Source organism: Mesoplodon mirus (genome assembly GCF_964341445.2).
Source record: "Mesoplodon mirus genome assembly, chromosome: 16".
Taxonomy (NCBI): Eukaryota; Metazoa; Chordata; class Mammalia; order Artiodactyla; family Ziphiidae; genus Mesoplodon; species Mesoplodon mirus.
In genome coordinates this window covers 7,835,473-7,852,529 of record NC_138992.1, presented here as the reverse complement: position 1 = coordinate 7,852,529, position 17,057 = coordinate 7,835,473, and the positions used below count along the sequence as shown (strand labels likewise).

Sequence of the window (17,057 nt, the reverse complement as noted above, 5' to 3'; positions counted from 1 at the left end):
TTGGGACAGCTGCCCCCCTTCCTGGTTCCCCTGATCTAGAGACACAGGATGATCCTGGCAATCACACAGCATGCTGCTTCCTGAGATCTTGGGCTTCGGGCAGATATGGAACAATCATGAATTCTGGCTCTGCCGCTTTCTAGCTATGTGATCTTGGGCAAGTGGCTTCACTTCTGTGAGCCTGTTTCCACATCAGTAAAATGGGTTAGGAAAAAAGTACAAAACAGTGATTTACAGGGCTGTTATAAAGACTAGGGAATCTAATATTAAAGAAATGATCAGCTCTGAGGAGGGAATGTGTACATCTTAGCTCAGTGGGGGTAGAAGTGCTGATGGCAGGCCCTGAGCACAGGGGAACCCAGAGACCACCTATCACTAGGCTCCAAGGTTGAACTCTTGGGGTTTTCTAGAAAATCCAACAAGTGAAACTGTAGTCTTTGAAATCTTACTCAAGGACAGAACACACACAGTAACCTCTTTGCTCACTGACAGTTCACCACTTTACCCCCAGAAATGGGCAGGCAAGCTTCCCTGTTCCCAGACTGCCTGCAGGTTTCTTCTCTCCTCTTTGCTTTCTCCTAAAAACTCTATTCATGCAGTTGTTCTATGACTTTAACTCCATGTACTAGCTGACTCCCTCCCCTGGAAGAAAATCATTTACAGGCAAAATAATTAAATAGCAGGGAAATTATCTAGCAAAATGTCTGAGTTATTGGTTGGCAGCTCCTTTCTGGAGGTTCCACTGTTATCTGCCTCCCTGAGTCTCACCAGCAGAACCCCACCTTGATGCTCTAAGCCTCCCCTGGGGGCGGCACTCTCTGGCTTCCTAATAATGCTAAAGCTGGTTCTTGGCCAAGTCTGTTTCTGGTCAGGTTCATCCATACTTACTTGGCATGAACTGTAAATGGCAGTTGTGGTTGTTATGTGCTGCTGTGTTGTGTTATGTCATGCTGTGTTGTATTGTGTTGTTATGATGATAAAGTTTTGGTTCCCTAAGTTGACTCTAGGATCTAATGGGGATGCTGAGACTTAGTTTATGGGATTTTTTTGCCACTGTTCTCAGACTCAGCCAAGTGGATGGAGGGAGAAGGGGCGAGGTAGAGACAGCAAGGCCCTGAGGGGCCAGGATGCAGGGAGGTGGCTCCACCAAGGTCAGAGGCCATATCCTAAGCCCATGTGGACCTGCTCACCTGACTGACCTTCAGCTTCCTCACCTGTACAGTTCAAGGTGGGAAGGGAGGGTGGTGGGAGCTCCAAAGGGTGAGTGGAGGAAGATGTGTGATGGGGCTTCAAGGCAGCTGGAAATGTGGGCTTATTCCTTCCCCAGGAGTCACCTACTTCCCATGAGGGTAATTCCAGGAACACGGAAGATCCGGGTGTGGGCAAGACCATGTGACCTTGGGTACGTCTACAAAATGGGGAGGGCCCTGATCCCAGTGGAGCACACAGAAGAGACGAACGGAGGTCCAAATAGGGTCAGATGCCAACGGCTATGAGTGCGGAGGTGACCTGTCTTCATCCTGTCATGTCCTTGAGAGGTGCCAAGGAAGCCCTTGGCCTCTGGCTGCTGGGAGGGCTCACCTCTTGGTGACACAGGGATTGTGGCGGGGGGGGCAGGCAGGACAGAGCCAGGCGGCAGGGTGTATCCTCCTGTCTCCTCCCTGCCAGGGGGAAGGGGGAGGCTCTTCCACAAGCTTCTATCAGCTCCTACTGCCGTGCTCTCCTGGTTCCTCTCGCCCATCCCTCCCTTTGCCTCCTCTGGGGGGGGATGGGAATGGTGGGGTGTGGTCACTGGGCCCAGGTACTGCTACATCCCTTGCTGATTTCCCTAAATACTGCTCCCAGCTCTGTAAACACACTTTGCTAAAACTTTCCACTCAGTTTGAGGTACATCTTTTCTACGGGAACACAAGATGATCTGAAGTTTAGAATACTGGCCACTGCACTGGGCACACACTAAACATTGAATAAAAAGTAGATGTTACTCAATTTATAATCAAGAAGCCCTGTTCATCAGCCTCATCCTGTCTTGGGGGATTCATATTACCCTCTACTCGTTGAGGAAATGGAGATTCAGAGCTTAAGTGTGTGGATGAAAAATGCTGCTGCTGTATCAGCAAATACAGGATGCTGCAGCCATCAAGACACTACAGTCACCCCTGAGGGAGCCCAGGATGGCAACAAACCCTCAGACCCTGCAGCCACCCCTAAAGGTACATCCGGAGGGGACTCAGGATGGGAGAGAACAGGATACTGGCCCTAGAGAGCTGAGGTGCACATCAAAGGAATGACTTCAGTGAGCCCAGACACGCATCTTCCCATACACAGAAAAGTGCCAAATTCATTCACTTGAGATGTCTGGTTTTCTTTCATTAGCGGTAATCTTTTGTTGTTCGAACTACCTGGTCTTTGAGGCAAAAACCCCTCTACAACCTGGTTCCTCCCTGACCTACTTCGGGCAGTCCCTCAGAGTGATCTGAGAAGCTGTCTCCCCGGCTTGAAGTTCTCAGAAAGTCCACCAAAAAAACCATAATTATCAACCTCGACTTTTAGGTTGTGCCTTTTTTTTCCATCGACAGATAATGTCCCCAAGGTCATGGGCAGGAGCAGGTAGAATAGGATCAGGACTTGGGTGGAGCCCTTCTGAACCCTGGGCCAGCGGTCCCCCTAACGGGAGGAAATATCCTGACACCAGGGCCGTCCCTCTAACACTTGTCCCTGGGTTGACACTACAGAGCCCACTCCAGGCGCCTTCAACTTCGACACACGCCACACAGCCTGCTGACCAGCCAGGCCACCTGAGCCAGGACAGGCTCAGGGCGCAAAGCATCCCTCTCCCCCCAACCCAGGTACCACCCTCCGGGGAACTCTCCTGGTCGTGCCTGAGGGAAAAAGAAAACTTTAAAAGCTTACGCAACCTGCAGGAATGAGAAAAGAATGCTACGACCCCAACCCAGCTATTCTGCCTTGCTGCTTCCAGGGTGGGTTTTCTACCCACCATTGAACATTAAAGCCAGCCTCAGGTTTCAAGTGTTCTTCCACGAGCTTCCTAAAACTTTCCACCTCCAGTCACCTCTTCTATTCCCACGTGCTCTGTCCTGAGGCAGTATCTCCAGCCAGCAGCACTTCCTCTTAGAACCCTCTGGAACCAGACTGTTAACTGGGCCCCGGGAGGCCCTGGGAGCCCAGCCCCACAGGCAATGTCCTCTCACGCATGACCTCGCTCCATCCTCATAGTGGCCCACTTTCTGGGGGGATAATCGCCCACCTGCAGCTCAGATTTGGCCAACGGAGGGGAAGGGCTTGCCCGAGCTCACCCAGCTCGACCTGGGTGGTGTGATCCTGAAACCCCGGGTGCTTTCCCCCCACGCTGCCTGCTGTGCCATTTCACTGCACTCTCCCAAATCAGCTCCTCCAACCTGATACTCGTCTAAGGACGAGCATTAGAGAGAAAGCATCGAATTTTATTTTATTTATTTATTTATTTATTTATTTATTTATTTATTTATTTATTTTTTGCGGTACGCGGGCCTCTCACTGCTGTGGCCTCTCCCGTTGCGGAGCACAGGCTCCGGACGCACAGGCTCAGCGGTCATGGCTCACGGGCCCAGCCACTCCGCGGCATGTGGGATCTTCCCGGACCAGGGCACGAACCCATGTCCCCCTGCATCGGCAGGCAGACTCTCAACCACTGCGCCACCAGGGAAGCCCTCGAATTTTACTCTTTAAAGCCAAAGCAGCCACTGGCATTCTTACACGCCATCACTCTGAAGCCCAGAGCCTTTGGAGGATCGCAGAGTCCAGGGACCTGCACTCTGGCTGAGTAGCAAGGATGAATCCCACAGAAGCAAACAGGAGATCAGTGCGGGAACCGGGGGCCAAAGCACCGAACCCCTAAAATCCCCAGTTCCCTCCCCTCTGCTGAACCATGCACAAGAGACCTCTGGCCATTCTGTTATTTTACTTTATTTTTCTTGCGCACACAGGGCACACGCCACTTTGACTCAATACCAGTTCTATGCATTCAAGAAAATACTCTTGCTCTCCTGCAGTCTGACTTATGCCTGGAAGAATTCCCCAAGGTACCCGTGGGTTGTCTCCTCAATGAATCCTTCCATGGGTCCCCCAGGTAGAGGAATCCCTTCTCTTCTCTGTCAAAACCCTGCCTCGGCCAGTGCCTATTTCTGCTCTAGTGCAAACCCCACTGTAGAGTAACTCTTCATGTCCCCGTGCACCTCCCCATGACACCGTGACCTCTGGCGGGGTGGGGATGGAGGGGACAAGGACTGACCACATGTCCTTCCATCTCTATAGTTCTAGCACCTTGCATGGTGCCTGGGAGACAATAAGTTCCTAATAAATGTTGGTTCAACCCAAACAATCCAACCAGGTGGAACCGGAAGGTTGATGATGCCGACTCCTACGTACCTCCCCACCAGCCAGTCAGAAGAATGGCCACCAGCTGATCACACCCTCTGTGAACCATTACCATAAAACTTCTCACTACCCCCTCCAGGTTGGGACACATAGTTTTGAGGGCATTAGCCCGCTGTGGCCCCCTTTGCCGGGCAAAGCAATAAAGCTATTCTTTTCTACTTCACCCAAAACTCTGTCTCCGAGAGTTAATTCAGTGTCAGGGTACAGAGGCCGGATTTAGCTTCATCTCCAAGGATATATTTGTCTCCAACAATGAAAAAGAGACATAAGTGTTTGGAAATGAGTGGGCTTGGGGAAGGGGGAGCCCAGACAGCTCATCTATTTAAAGTCTGAGACCAGCCAGCAGTCTAGATCAGCTGTCACTGCAGGCCCCTGTGACCTCCCCACGGGGCCTCAGTATTTTTGCATGAAATGAAAGAGTTAGTTGAACAAAATGATTTCTAAGAACATCTCAGCTCTTACAGTGGGAATCACCTAGGTCCTGGAGAGGTCCCTGTGGTCCCTATTTGCAATATGCATCATTGGAGAGTCCTTACAGATGTCACCGCAGAGCTGGAAACTTCTGGGCCCTCTCTCCATACCCAATGCTGAGAATGGCTGGAGAATAACTTTGCCAAGTGAGGGTGGGCTTCTCAAGGCTCCAGGAGTGAAAGGGGGTACACAGTTGGCATAGGGTGGGCTAGGGTTGTCTGTGATGCCAGGGATGCCTGGAGCATTCGGAGGATGGAGCTGGAGGCAAAAGCACATAGGAGGGGGGCACTGTCTTCATAAAGAAAGGCTCTAATGGCCCCGAGGTGATGTCAGCAGAGCTCCACACCTCTCATTGCTCAGAGTGACACAGACCCAGAGCCTGAAACAGTCTGGGTGTCAAGTGGTCACATAATTGAGAGCTGGCCCTGGGGCTAGAACACAGGCTCTTGCTGGGGCCCAAGGCTGGGCTCCTGGGACCAAATTGAGCAGGAGAAAGCACCCAGATCCTCCGCTCTGCAAGGGGGTTGGCAGTGCTGGAGGTTCCACAGGGTTCCATAGCTGACCAAAGTGTAGAGAAGCCTTATTCTAGAGTAATTCTTTGTGACCAAGCCAGCTCTTCCACCGGCCTGTGGCTGTGTGTGTGCAGATGCATACGGAGAACTCACTGGGAAGCCGTGTATGGACAAGATAACTGGTCGATTTTATTTTTTGCTTTCTTGGCTGCTTTTTGTGGTATGGGAGGGGGCCTAGAAGAGGGTTAAGGTTTAGATCCTGCAAGGCAAAACCCCTGTCCAAATATAATGCCTTTGAGTCAGCAACGGGTTCAGACAGAGTTAACTGACCAGAAGATTAAGGGGCCCCTTCCTACGGGGCTGCAGACAGCTTGTCTCCAGGTGATGTTCCTGGCGCTGGTGGTGGAGAGAGGAGAGGGACACCCACCTGGCGCAGAGTCCCACGCACCCGCGAGGCCCCAGGACCTCCGAGGAACCCTCTTCACTCGGCCCACCGATGGATCCAGCCCACCAAAGCTGGGGCACCGAAGGCTCCGACGACCAGTACTAGGCGGGTCCCCGACTTCAGGCCTTCAGGTGCTGGTGAGCCCAGCCGGGGAGTGCCCGGCCTGTACCTCCAAAATGGAAACCGTCCTAAGGTCAGCAGGAGGCAGCTTAAGAGCCAGCTTCCGTCTGCTGATAGAGCTTGCAGGAGCATAATCTTCAGCCCTTAAAGAAATTCCTCTGCCATCACTTCTGGCAACATTTCCTGTTTTTTTCTCTAAACCCAGTGCTCCAGGGGGGTGCTAACCCCCCACCAGCGGAGGGAAGTGAAGGTAAGACTCTGCTGAGGCCCAGGCCCTGGCCTTGCCCCAGCGCAGACCTGGACAGCAAATGCAGGCCTAGCACAACACAGGGGCAGCATATTCCCACGCATGTGGGATCGTTCAAAGGTCAGGAAAGGACCCCCTACTTATTCGGTCACGTATTCAGCAAAATAAATTTTTCTTATGATGAAATTCCTTTCCCCCAGACTTGAAATCAAGGCATGTGAATATATACATACACATATGTAGTATGTGAACGTACGTATGTATATCTATTTATACACACACACTCACTCAATTACACGTAATGTTTATCTTGGGTAACATATTTGTAAGGTAAGAGCAATGACCCCATTTTACCCCCACTCCGCACCCAGATCGGGGCATGTTATGGTGAATCAGGTCGGTCTTTTCAGCTAACCGCAGGATTTCAGAAAAAGGCCGGGCCATGGTGTTTGGGGGTAGGAACCAGAGGTGCAGGGCGCGACCCCAGGCACCCTGCCGCCGCGCCCCTTCCAGTCGGAACCAAGAGGCAATCTCCAGAGTAGTCGGCAGGGGGCAGTGCACCTTGCCTTTTCCGAACGCCGGGAACGCTCTCCCGCAGCTCCTGGGAAAGAAAACCTGGCGGCTTCGCCTCAGCGTCTAAGAAGAACCCACCTTTGAGACCAGCACGTAGTGGGTACGCAAGGTACGTCTAGAAGCCAAAAGCTCTGGGCTGGGTAGATGGATGCGAAATGAATAGTAAACGTGGGGAGAAAGAGGCAAGGTACGTCCCGGCGTCTGCCAGCGCCTTCCCTCGAAGAGGCCTTTTCAGACAGCCTTCGTACGTACCCACTGTGTGTCAGGCGCTACGGCTGTACAACCTTGTTCCCCGCCGACCTCATTTTCCCCGCTGGCGAGTACCGCCCCCCCTCCACCTCAACGCACACACGCGCACACAGGCACACAGCCGCAGAGCGGGAGCGGGTGCTCGCTGTCTCCCTGGGGAACCATCTCTGCACAAATCCGCGTGGCGTGGGACCCGGGAGGGGGATGAGCCGGACGTGGGCACGTGAAAGCCCGGCGGATGCCTGATGCGGCGACGACGCAGCGAGGAGGTCACTGCCCTCAGGGTCAAGGCTGTCTCCCTCTGTGGGACACGCAGAACCCGCCCAGCCCCCAACCACTCGCAGACTTCTGAGCGGGCACGTGTCCGCTAGCCCAGCGACCCCACCAAGCCCCGAGCGTGGAAGGTGCGGTTTGGGACCCTCGCGTAGGAGGGAGCAGAGACTCAGGTCTCCGGCGTAAAAGCAGAACCCAGATAATCCCAACACCCTTCCCAGGAGACCAGGCCGCGGGATACAGCGAAGGCGCCCAGCTGGGGAGCAGCCTCAATCCCCACGTCAAGTTCAGTCGCGCTTCCTCCCGCAAGGTCAAGTTCAAACACACTCTCGCTTAGTGAAAGGAGGAGCTAGAAGTTGCGCCCCTGTCCCGATTCCGAATCAGGTTGTACCCCCATCAGGGCGCTATGCCCCGGTGGCACCGCTTCCCGCTCCTGCGCTCTCCCAAGGAGCGGCCCCTGCGCCGCGCGGGTCACACACCCGAGACGCAGACAAGTTGCTAACTTTTGTCAGATTATTTCGCGGCAGCTGCGGCGCCTACCGGGACTGGGGCGGACCCAGAGTTTCGAGTCGCCACGGGCACCACCCCCGCCACGCTCCCCTTCGCCCACCCTGTCCACCACGCCACGTCCAGCCGTCCTGTCCCGGGTGCCAACCTCTCCACCGTATCCGGAGCAAAGCGGGCCTGCGGTGTCCCCGGGGGCGATGGCCACCTCCTCGATCTGCGCCTGCTCGCAGCGGATTTGGAAGCACGATCCGGATACCATCCCTCGGCCGCCCGACCGGATCACTGGGCGGCCTCCGCGCGCCCCAGCACCCCTGGTTCCGCTCTAAAGCGCCGGAGAGCGACCCCGCTGGCCACTCCGCCTTTCGGCGGCCCCCACCGGGGAGATGCCAGCCCAGCGCCGAGTGCAATGTCACTGGGGCCACCCCCGGGACCGCTGCCCCAGACCCGGTGTAGGCTCCCCGTTGAGCACCCAGCAGCTGCTTTTGAAACGGCTGTAAACCCCTGAGCCCGACCCTCTTCTGCGACCTCCTTCCTCTCCCAAAGACCCCGGCGACACCGCTGCTAAGGAAGGGATCTCCCTACATTTGCCTTCCTCCCTCCCGGCACCTGAGGTCTTCAACCCACTTCCACCCTCCTGTCACACCCTCCTGGATCCTTCTCCACCACTTCTGTCCCCGGGTGCGGACAATCGCCCCTCCACTCGGAGAACACAAGCGAAACTGCCGGAGCCCCAACTCCGGTGGATGCAGCCCCCCGCGCACCCCCGGCTCCGCGCGCTCACTCACCGCGGCCGGAGACACGCGAAAGTTTCCTGGGCTTCGGGGGATGAGGGGATTCAGAGGAGAATCATAAGGGGGTGTCCCGAACACTCGCCCCCTTCCCAGCTCACATCGCCCCTTTCTCCTCTCTCTCCTCCTCCTCTTCTTCCTCGTCCTCCTCGTCTTCCTCCCTCTGGTCTTTGTCTTTGCAAAGTGTCGAAACTGTCTGGCATAGTGGAGCTCCGCCGCCGGAGGCTGGAGCCGGGAAAGCGGGGAGGCGGGGTGAGGATGGGAGTGGTCTCGGGAACACCTTCCCCCGGGTGTAACGGAAGGGGGAGGCGGGCGGGCCGGGGAGGGGCCGGCCGCCGCCAGGAGCCGGGGCGCGCGACGGAGCCGGGCGGGCGCCTCTCCTGCGCGCGGCCCTCCCCTTCCTCCGCCCAGCGCCCGCCCCTCGCGGCCCGGCGCTCTCCCCGGCGTCACTCCCTCCGTCCGGACGCGGTCGGGTTTCCACTCGCTCTGGGCTGCCTGCGAGCCGAATATAGAGCTCCGAGCCACGTGGACTGCTGTCGGCTCGGGTGCGGGGACCGGATCGCCGCCCCGAGAGGGGCTCTGCGGGGACGGCTCGGCGACACTTCGCGCTGGGGCCGCCGCCTTCAGGGTGGGAAGGCTGGGGAAGAGAGGCCAGGGGGGCCGGGGGATCATCCCCGCGGAGGAGGTGACGGCGCCCTGCGAGAGGACGTGGCGGTGCTCAGAAGAGCCCGAGTCGGGTGCCTGGTAGCGAGAAGAGGCCGATCCCCCCTGCTGGCGGCTGTGCAAAGCCACCCCCTTCCTCTAAGGGCGCGGGACTCGCCGTGGGATTTAGGGAGAGGGAGGGGAGGAGCGGGGCTAGGGAGCCGGTGAGGCTCGGGCGGGGGCACAGATAAGAGCCGCGGAGGCGCCACCGCGGCCCGGCCCCCGCCCTCGCCCTCCTGCCCGCCGGTGTTTTTTTCCTCCCAAATGCGGAGGCTGCAGCGTGATCCAGAGCAGGTCAAGCTCTCGGCAGCCGGCAGCTGGACCTCAGGCAGGAGCCAGCCCCAGAGCGACCTGGGGCTGGGGCTTCGAGGACCGGGTCCCCGAGGACCGGGCCCCCTTTCGGGGTCAGGTTTGAGCGGTTTTTGCCCTTCTTTACAGGGAAGTGTGGGCGCTGGAGGCGTCTTGCTCAATGGCAGATTGCCAGTCCTAAGGCTACGTGCAGGACACACGATTTAAGAGGCGTTACCAAAAAATCTGGTTTTACAGTTCTTATCCCCTTATTGGGATTTGTCCTCTTTCACAATTTTCCTGAGGAATGCTAACAGGAAAAAGGCACAGCTTGGCCTAGGGGTCAGTTAATTCGTTCAGCTTCCCTTGCCCCAGTCGGAGAGGTCAGCTTTCTGCAGTGGAGTCGGAGAAAGCTCCTTAGCTCTTCATCAGAGGGATGTGTAGTGTGTGCTTCAGACCAGGACCAGCTGGACCCGACTTCTTGGTTCAAACCTGACACTCCCTGGATGTGTGAAATCGTTAGGGGAAACACTGAAAGCACCAGCCCTGGCCAGGCAAAGACAGTAACAGTCTGCATGAGTTGTTCTACCACAGGAGGTCCTGGTAAGGAACACAGAACTAACAAGCCACCAACATCCGGAATCCAGGAAAGGTCTAAAGGAGATGCCAGTCCACATGGCCTACCAACCTCCCAGAATCCTCCTCGCTGGAATCCATCTTGGCTGAGCGATGCCCGCACCACCAGGAAGGACCCTGAATCAGAATGATTGGCCAGAGACAACCCGGAAACTAACCCGATCAGCATAAAACCCGAGACTGCGAGCCACGTGGCAGAGCCATCCTCCTGGGATCCCTGACCCTCCTGCTCTCCACCCGGGCGCCCCTTCCTGATAAAGTCTCTTGCTTTGTCAGCACGTGTGTCTCCTCGGACAGTTCATTTCCAAGTGTTAGACTAAGAGCCCACTCTCGGGTCCTGCAAGGGGTCCCCCTTCCTGCAACAAAATTAGGCTAGTTTCAGAATCCCTAAGCCTACTAGCTCTGTGCCTCAGTTTCTTCATCTGTGCAAATGGGCTTCATACTGTCCATCTCACAAAGTTGCTGTGATGATTAAGTGAATTTATATATGTCCAACATTAAAAACTCTACTTAGCATATAGTAAATGCTCAATAAAAGTGTGTTGAGTGAATGGTGGATTTCTCCGCCACCAGGTCCCTGCCCACAGCTGGGGGAGGCCTGCCCTAGGGAATGGGGTGGTGGTATGCAGAAGATTTCTGGGAGTTGAAGGAGAAAAAGAGAGATATTCAGAGCAGTAGTAGAGATAACGATTGAAAGGGGCAGGGGAGAGAGTGAGAAAATTCCCTACTAGAAGGGGAAGGAAAAGAGGAATAGAATAGGGCAAGGGTTGGGGGGGGGCGGGGAAGCTGAAACAGAAAGCATACGGATCTGCAAGAGTTCTCCAAGGAGCAGTAGCCCTGCCAAGCTGCACCCGGGCCCTGCTGCCTGGCTAAGTTTCCTGCCTTCCATGAGTTTGCGAGAAAAGTTTTGGGTATTTCGTGATCTGAGACCTCTTGCCTGAACCTACTGGTTTTTGTTTCAGTTCTAGAGGGGGGTGGAGGTGAACCTTCTGGCCTGCCTGGAAGCATCATGTGGGCTTTGCACTTTCTGAGATGTGAGTCAGGGCGTCCACTGCACTTGGCATTCCCCAAAATGCTTCAGTGTATGGGACGAGGGGAGCAGAGAGGGTTCCTAGGAACATCAACTCCTGTTCTCTGCAGCGGCAGCATCTTCCAGCCATGGGAACCTTCTGACATGGACCTCTCAGACTCAGCACCTGGGGGCCTGGCTTGGAACATCAACCAGGTCCAAGTATCCAAAATGTAAGAGTGGTCATCTTGCTGTCTTCACAGGGACAACTGCCTGCAGTGCCCTGTTGATTTTCCTGATTATATAATTGGTGGCGTTTGCCTTCTGATTTGATTCAGCTTGCTGGGGGCAGGAAATGCGTTGTGTTTTGCTCCCTGCTGACTGCAGTCCCCATCTCATACCAGTTACACGCTAGATGCTCAATAAAGACTTCCTGGATGAATTAATAAAGAAATGTTGTTTATTGCAAGGATCAAATAGTAAAATGTACAGGAAAACACTTTGCAAAATAGAAAATGCTTCCGTCATTAAGACTATCCTATTATATCCTAGCAGGAGAGAGGTCAGATTGGGCAAGTAAGTGGCCCCAGATCATCCAGCTGTTGTTCTGCTTTGCAGCCAAGAATCAAAGTCGGCTCTCAGTTTCACCCCTGGGTTCTTGGCAGTTCCCCTAGATGACTGTACAGTGAGATGGAAATTTCTTATTAAGCAACTCTGGTGAAACAAGCATAAATCATCAGCTTATTGATATAAAAAGATGTACATCAGACACATCTTTTCCTAGTCTCTGATGGGTTAACCTGAGAAGGCTTTTTCTAGCCCCACTTCCTTTATTTTTACAATGTATTTCTTACCAGGTAGCACAGAAGGCCTCTTTCCTAGAGTTGTGACATTTTATGAAAGCACTTCTGATACCCTGGCCGGTTTCCAGGAGCCCAGATCTGGGGCTATGTGTCAGGATTGTGTGTCTGTGAACATTCCTCCTTCTCACCCCCAGTGTGTCTCCCAACACAGCCAGCTGGTAACAGTCATGACTGGAGTGACTGCACAGTGAGTTCCCTGGGAGCCCTGATGTTGATTTAATGCTCACCATCACCCCACCCAGCCCCACAATGTCTTCAGAGCAACAGCAAAGCTCTTAGTAATGATGGTTAAGGAAATTGATTTCATCCTTTCCCCATCCCCTTTCTTGGTGCATCAGAGTGGAAAGATCCTAATGGGTTCTGATGCCATCTGGGTGATTGTGCAGAAAAGAAAAGAGCTGCCTTGCTTGTCAAAGGTGAGTTCAGAGCTGCTGGGTACTTGGTGTTTGGTTTTGGGCAGTGTTTTACTTTGGGTTCTTGAGGCTGTGAGGACCTGGCCCAACTTTCCTTAGATTAAAAAAAAGTGATGTAGGGCTGTACAGACTGACTAAAAGTGGGGACCCAGAAGGAGAATGACAGCCTGTCTCTGTGGCCCTCTCTGTCTTTCTCTTTCTCTCCCTTCCCTGTCTCTCTGCTCTCTCCTCGCCTATAGGCATTCCCTGTTTTAAGTCCTGGCATTGCCCTAAAACTTTTCTGTATGCTTATGGCCCCAGCCCCTCTACATCGTGGCAACTGTTCATCCACTCCAAGTTTTAGTTTTTCCAGGAGAGGAATCTGACTGACAGGTCTCATTCTGTTATAGGTCAACAATCCAACTGTGAATAGGCTGCTCAGGCAGCATGTACCCACCTCAAAAATAAATATGTGGATGGAGACCTTTACAGGAGATTTTGCATTGCAGGGAACGTAGGACCCATGAGTCTTCAGTCCCCTTCCAACCCTGAAAATCTCTAGGCATTTGAGTCAGCGGTAGTAAACAGAGTCATACACTACACTGCTCACATATATTAGATCCAACAGCTAAGGCAGCTCATTAGTCTTGTCCAATCATGACTCCCCTAATCTCTTTGCCAGAAATTGGCTCAGGAATAAGTAGATTTAACCCCTGTTTGGATCAACAAGATAGAAATATACTTGGGTCTTCTAGGAAAGAAGTTCTTAAAAGTATGCCTTGGGAAACTACTCTTTATTTCCAGCTGGATATCAACAAGGAAGTATTTTTATTTCAGTTTCTCTGGAAGACATCTTATGCCCCTGCGGGAAGCCATATTGAAACTAAGTAGATCCAGAGCCCAGATCACACTGTACCTGAAGCCTACATTCTAGCCTTTCTTTTGTATGAGCCAATACAGTTATTTTGTTTAAGCCACTTTAGGTCATGGTTCTGTTACCTGTAGCCAGACACTTGATAACCTATATAAAACTACAGCCAGAGTGATTTTCCTGAAGTCCCCCTTCAAGAAAGTCATTCCCCCAAGTCACTTCCAAGCTTTCAACCCTTAAAACTTCAATGGCTCCCATTGCCTTGGGAAGTAAATCCAAATTTCTGAGCCTAACAGTTAAGGTCTTCCTTGATATGGTCCCAATGTATGTTTCTCACTTGTTTCCTTCCACTCTTCCTCTTTGTGATCCCTATATAGCAAACATGACTCAGCCCCAAAGCTCTGGTTAAATTACACGTTTTTGTGTCCTTGAAATCAGCATAGATCTCCCTGTTGCTGGGCTGGTAAAGATTTCCCTAATATCCATCACAGGACTCTTCAACCCCTGAAGTATACAAAGGTCCAGAGTTCTAACACAGGGCCTGGTACGAGGGAACTCTGCTTAGCAGCATTCACTATATCAGCACAGCCTCCTGCTGGTCTAGGCTGCCCAACCCATAAAGGACCATGGCTCCTAAACACCCCTGTCATGTGGTCCAGGCTTCCTGGATGTGTTAGTTTCCTAGGGCTGCCAGTACAAACTGCCACAAACCGGGTGACCAAAAACAGCAGAAATTTATTTTCTCACAGTTCAGGAAGCCAGAAGTCTGAAATCAAGGTGTCAGGAGGATTGGTTCCTTTTGGAAGCTCTGAGAGAATGTCTCCTGTCTCTCTCTCAGCTTCTGGTGGCTTCTGGCAGTCCTTGGCCTTCCTTGGCTTGTGGAAGCATCACTTTGATCTCTGAGCCTATCTTCATATAGCTATGTGTATGTGTCTGTGTGAGTCTGTGTGTGTCTGTGTGTGTGTGTGTGTGTGTGTGTCTGTATGTATCTTCTCCTCTTGTAGGGACACCAGGATTTAGGGGGCCCACCCTAATCCAGTATAACCACATCTTAATTTATTTAATTAATTACATGGGCAAAGACCCTATTTCCAAATAAGGTCAGATTCTGAGGTTCCCAGGGGAACATGAATTTTAGAGGACACTATTCAACCCACAATTCCAGGGACACTTGACTTTCCTGCTCACCCCTCTTCAGGGTGCTGCCCTTGAGTGGTGGCTCCCCTCTGCAGACCTCCAGCTGACCTCCAGCCTCAGAGATCCTTTTTGTCACTTTCCCTCCTGGTGTTCTCAGAAGTACGCTCCTCTCTACTTTTCCTTTGTACATGGATTGAAACAGGATTTCAAAGAATTCCTACTTCTAATTTTCCCTTTGGCAAAAGTCTTTGAGGCAAAGAAACATCCAAGGCCTGGTTTGAAATGGGGAAAATAGGAACACAAAGGGAACAAAACCCACTAATAGGTAAATAGAGTGTCCTGCCATGCCTGTCATACCTGTGGTCTCACACATCACCAGTCCTAGAAAACGCACCACCAGGCTCTGCATATGGACAGTCGGTGCCCTTGAAGGCTCTCCATCAGCCTGACCCCAGCTGTCTCACTGTCCCCACATGAAACCGTTACTGTCATCCCCTGTGTAGCTTTTGTCTCTTCCCTTTATGAAATCCTGTGTCTTTCTTAGAATCTTTTATTCCTTGTAGCTTTGTAGTTTATTTGCATATTAAGCTACATTTCCAATAAGATGGAAAAGTCCTGGAGAAAAGGTGCAATCCTTCATTCATCCAACACAAATTTATTGAGCACCTACTAAGTGTCAGATACTGTGCCAAGTGCTGGGGACAAGGAGGTGGACATAGTTTCAGCCCCCAAGGAGCCCACACTTTGCAGGAGACTGATGGTGGCTGGTTATTCACCACATTTGGGTAGCACCGTGATAAACTAACAAGTGGGTATAGTGAGATCACAAACAGGTTGTTGGTTTGCAACCTCAGGAGCTTTTTGGGTGAAATATGAAACCAGCCCCATAGGTGGAGGCAAGAAGAGACCAAAGAGAGAAGCAGACACACCAGACTGGTAGGTGGCAGGTTTAATAAGTATGGAAACTTACGAAGTTTGTTTTGGGCAACAAGACCAGTAGATTTCTGCACCTGCCAGTCAGAATCTTGAGTTTACAGAGGGGCCTTAAAGGGGCTCAGTGACATACACCATCCAGAGGGCCTCAACCACACATGCTTTCTCAAGGCTACGTCCTTGAAAACAGCTCCCACTGTGGGCATGACGGGCAGAGTTCATCCCAAGGACAGGGGAGGGGGAGGAGCCTCCAACTGCCTGGGTCCAGCTCAGGGGTCAACCCAAGTTCATGTCCTCTTGATGACCTCCTCCAACATTTTCTTTTCTGTGACCGGTTTTTACAATTTTATATGTTTCCTTTCTTTTTTTTTTTTTTTTTTTTTTGTAATATGCCCTGAGCGGTCAGCAATGAGTTTTGCTGGCATGAAAGTGGACTGTTTGGTGGCTGCCTGGCTGTACTGGAAGCAGATACTACAGCAGTAATAAAGGTACGTGTAAAAAAAAAAAAAAAAAAAAAAGCACAGTTAAGATAATGATTTTTAAAATAAGTAACTTTTTTTTTTTTTTTTTTTTAATGAAGTGCCCCATGATCCGAGCCATTTTTTTTAGGCTGGGGATAGGATCATTGAGGGCATTTATTTGTGTTTCTCTGTGACTTAATAAAGATGATATATTGGTAGACTTATCAGGTATGAACATATATTATTTTGTTGGATAATAGCCTAGGTGTCTCTTTGGGAGGCAATAATAATGTTTAAGGCCATTTTATTTGGGAGGACTGCTTTTTTTTATCAGAGAGATGTTAATGTTTGGTAAGGGCAGGCTTTGTTGGCTATAACTTAAGGCTTTTGGGTGAATTTAGTAAGAGGGTTCGTATGTGTGATAATGTTTTCCAGACCAGTGGAGGGAAAAAAGATGGCGGCCAGGCCAACTGATTGCACAAGTGGAAAACAGAATGTGTCCACCTGGCCTTGAGGAGGGGGAGGTTGGCTGCTTTAGAAACTCGACCTGGTTGTGGATACCATACAGGCTAGCATCAGTGGGAATTTAAAAAAAAATTTTTTAGGATGTAGGGGCCACCATGGGAATAGGCGCAGAGCATTTGGAGGATCTACATATTTTATAGGGCCTAGGAGCACCCGCATATTTAGAGATAGCGGTGCCTGTGGGCAGGGTGTTCCTTTGTTGTAAATGCACTGATGCCACTTCACCAGAGGTGGATCAGTGGAACATATCTTCAACCCACCCCTTGATAAGAAGGGACGTGCTTATGGCATGCTGTTTCTGGAGGAGTGTTGTGTATGTTATTAGGAGCTGTTACTCTAAGGGGGTATATCTGGTTTCTGTTCCCTTTTAACATTTAAGGTATTTTTTGGTATCCAAATCCTAAGGGTATTTTTTCTTTTGTTGGCTTTGCCACAGAGTCCAATTTTTTACCCCCTGGGTTGTGAGAGGGAGCATCCCAGGAGAACCAGGTAGAAGCTGCATGCCTTTTATGACCTAGCTTCTGAACTAACATAGCATCATTCTTCATGCTCTATTCTCTGAGCCTTGAAGCGGTCACAAGCCTGTCCAGACAGTAGGGAGGGGTTCTCAAACTGTGC

General features: G+C 52.0%; 1 protein-coding gene across 2 annotated transcripts in view; it reads right to left on the bottom strand.

The window, feature by feature from the left end:
- Positions 1–17,057, bottom strand: part of ST3GAL1 (ST3 beta-galactoside alpha-2,3-sialyltransferase 1) — a 114,520-nt gene that overhangs the window by 78,095 nt on the left and 19,368 nt on the right. Inside the window, exon 1 of one of the 2 annotated variants that reach the window (XM_082601580.1) lies at positions 8,620–8,881. The exons of the other annotated variant lie outside the window; for it this stretch is intronic. The gene's annotated coding sequence lies outside the window, so the exon portion shown is untranslated. Of the gene's footprint in view, positions 1–8,619; positions 8,882–17,057 lie in introns of those variants that run through there. 2 annotated transcript variants of the gene reach the window in all.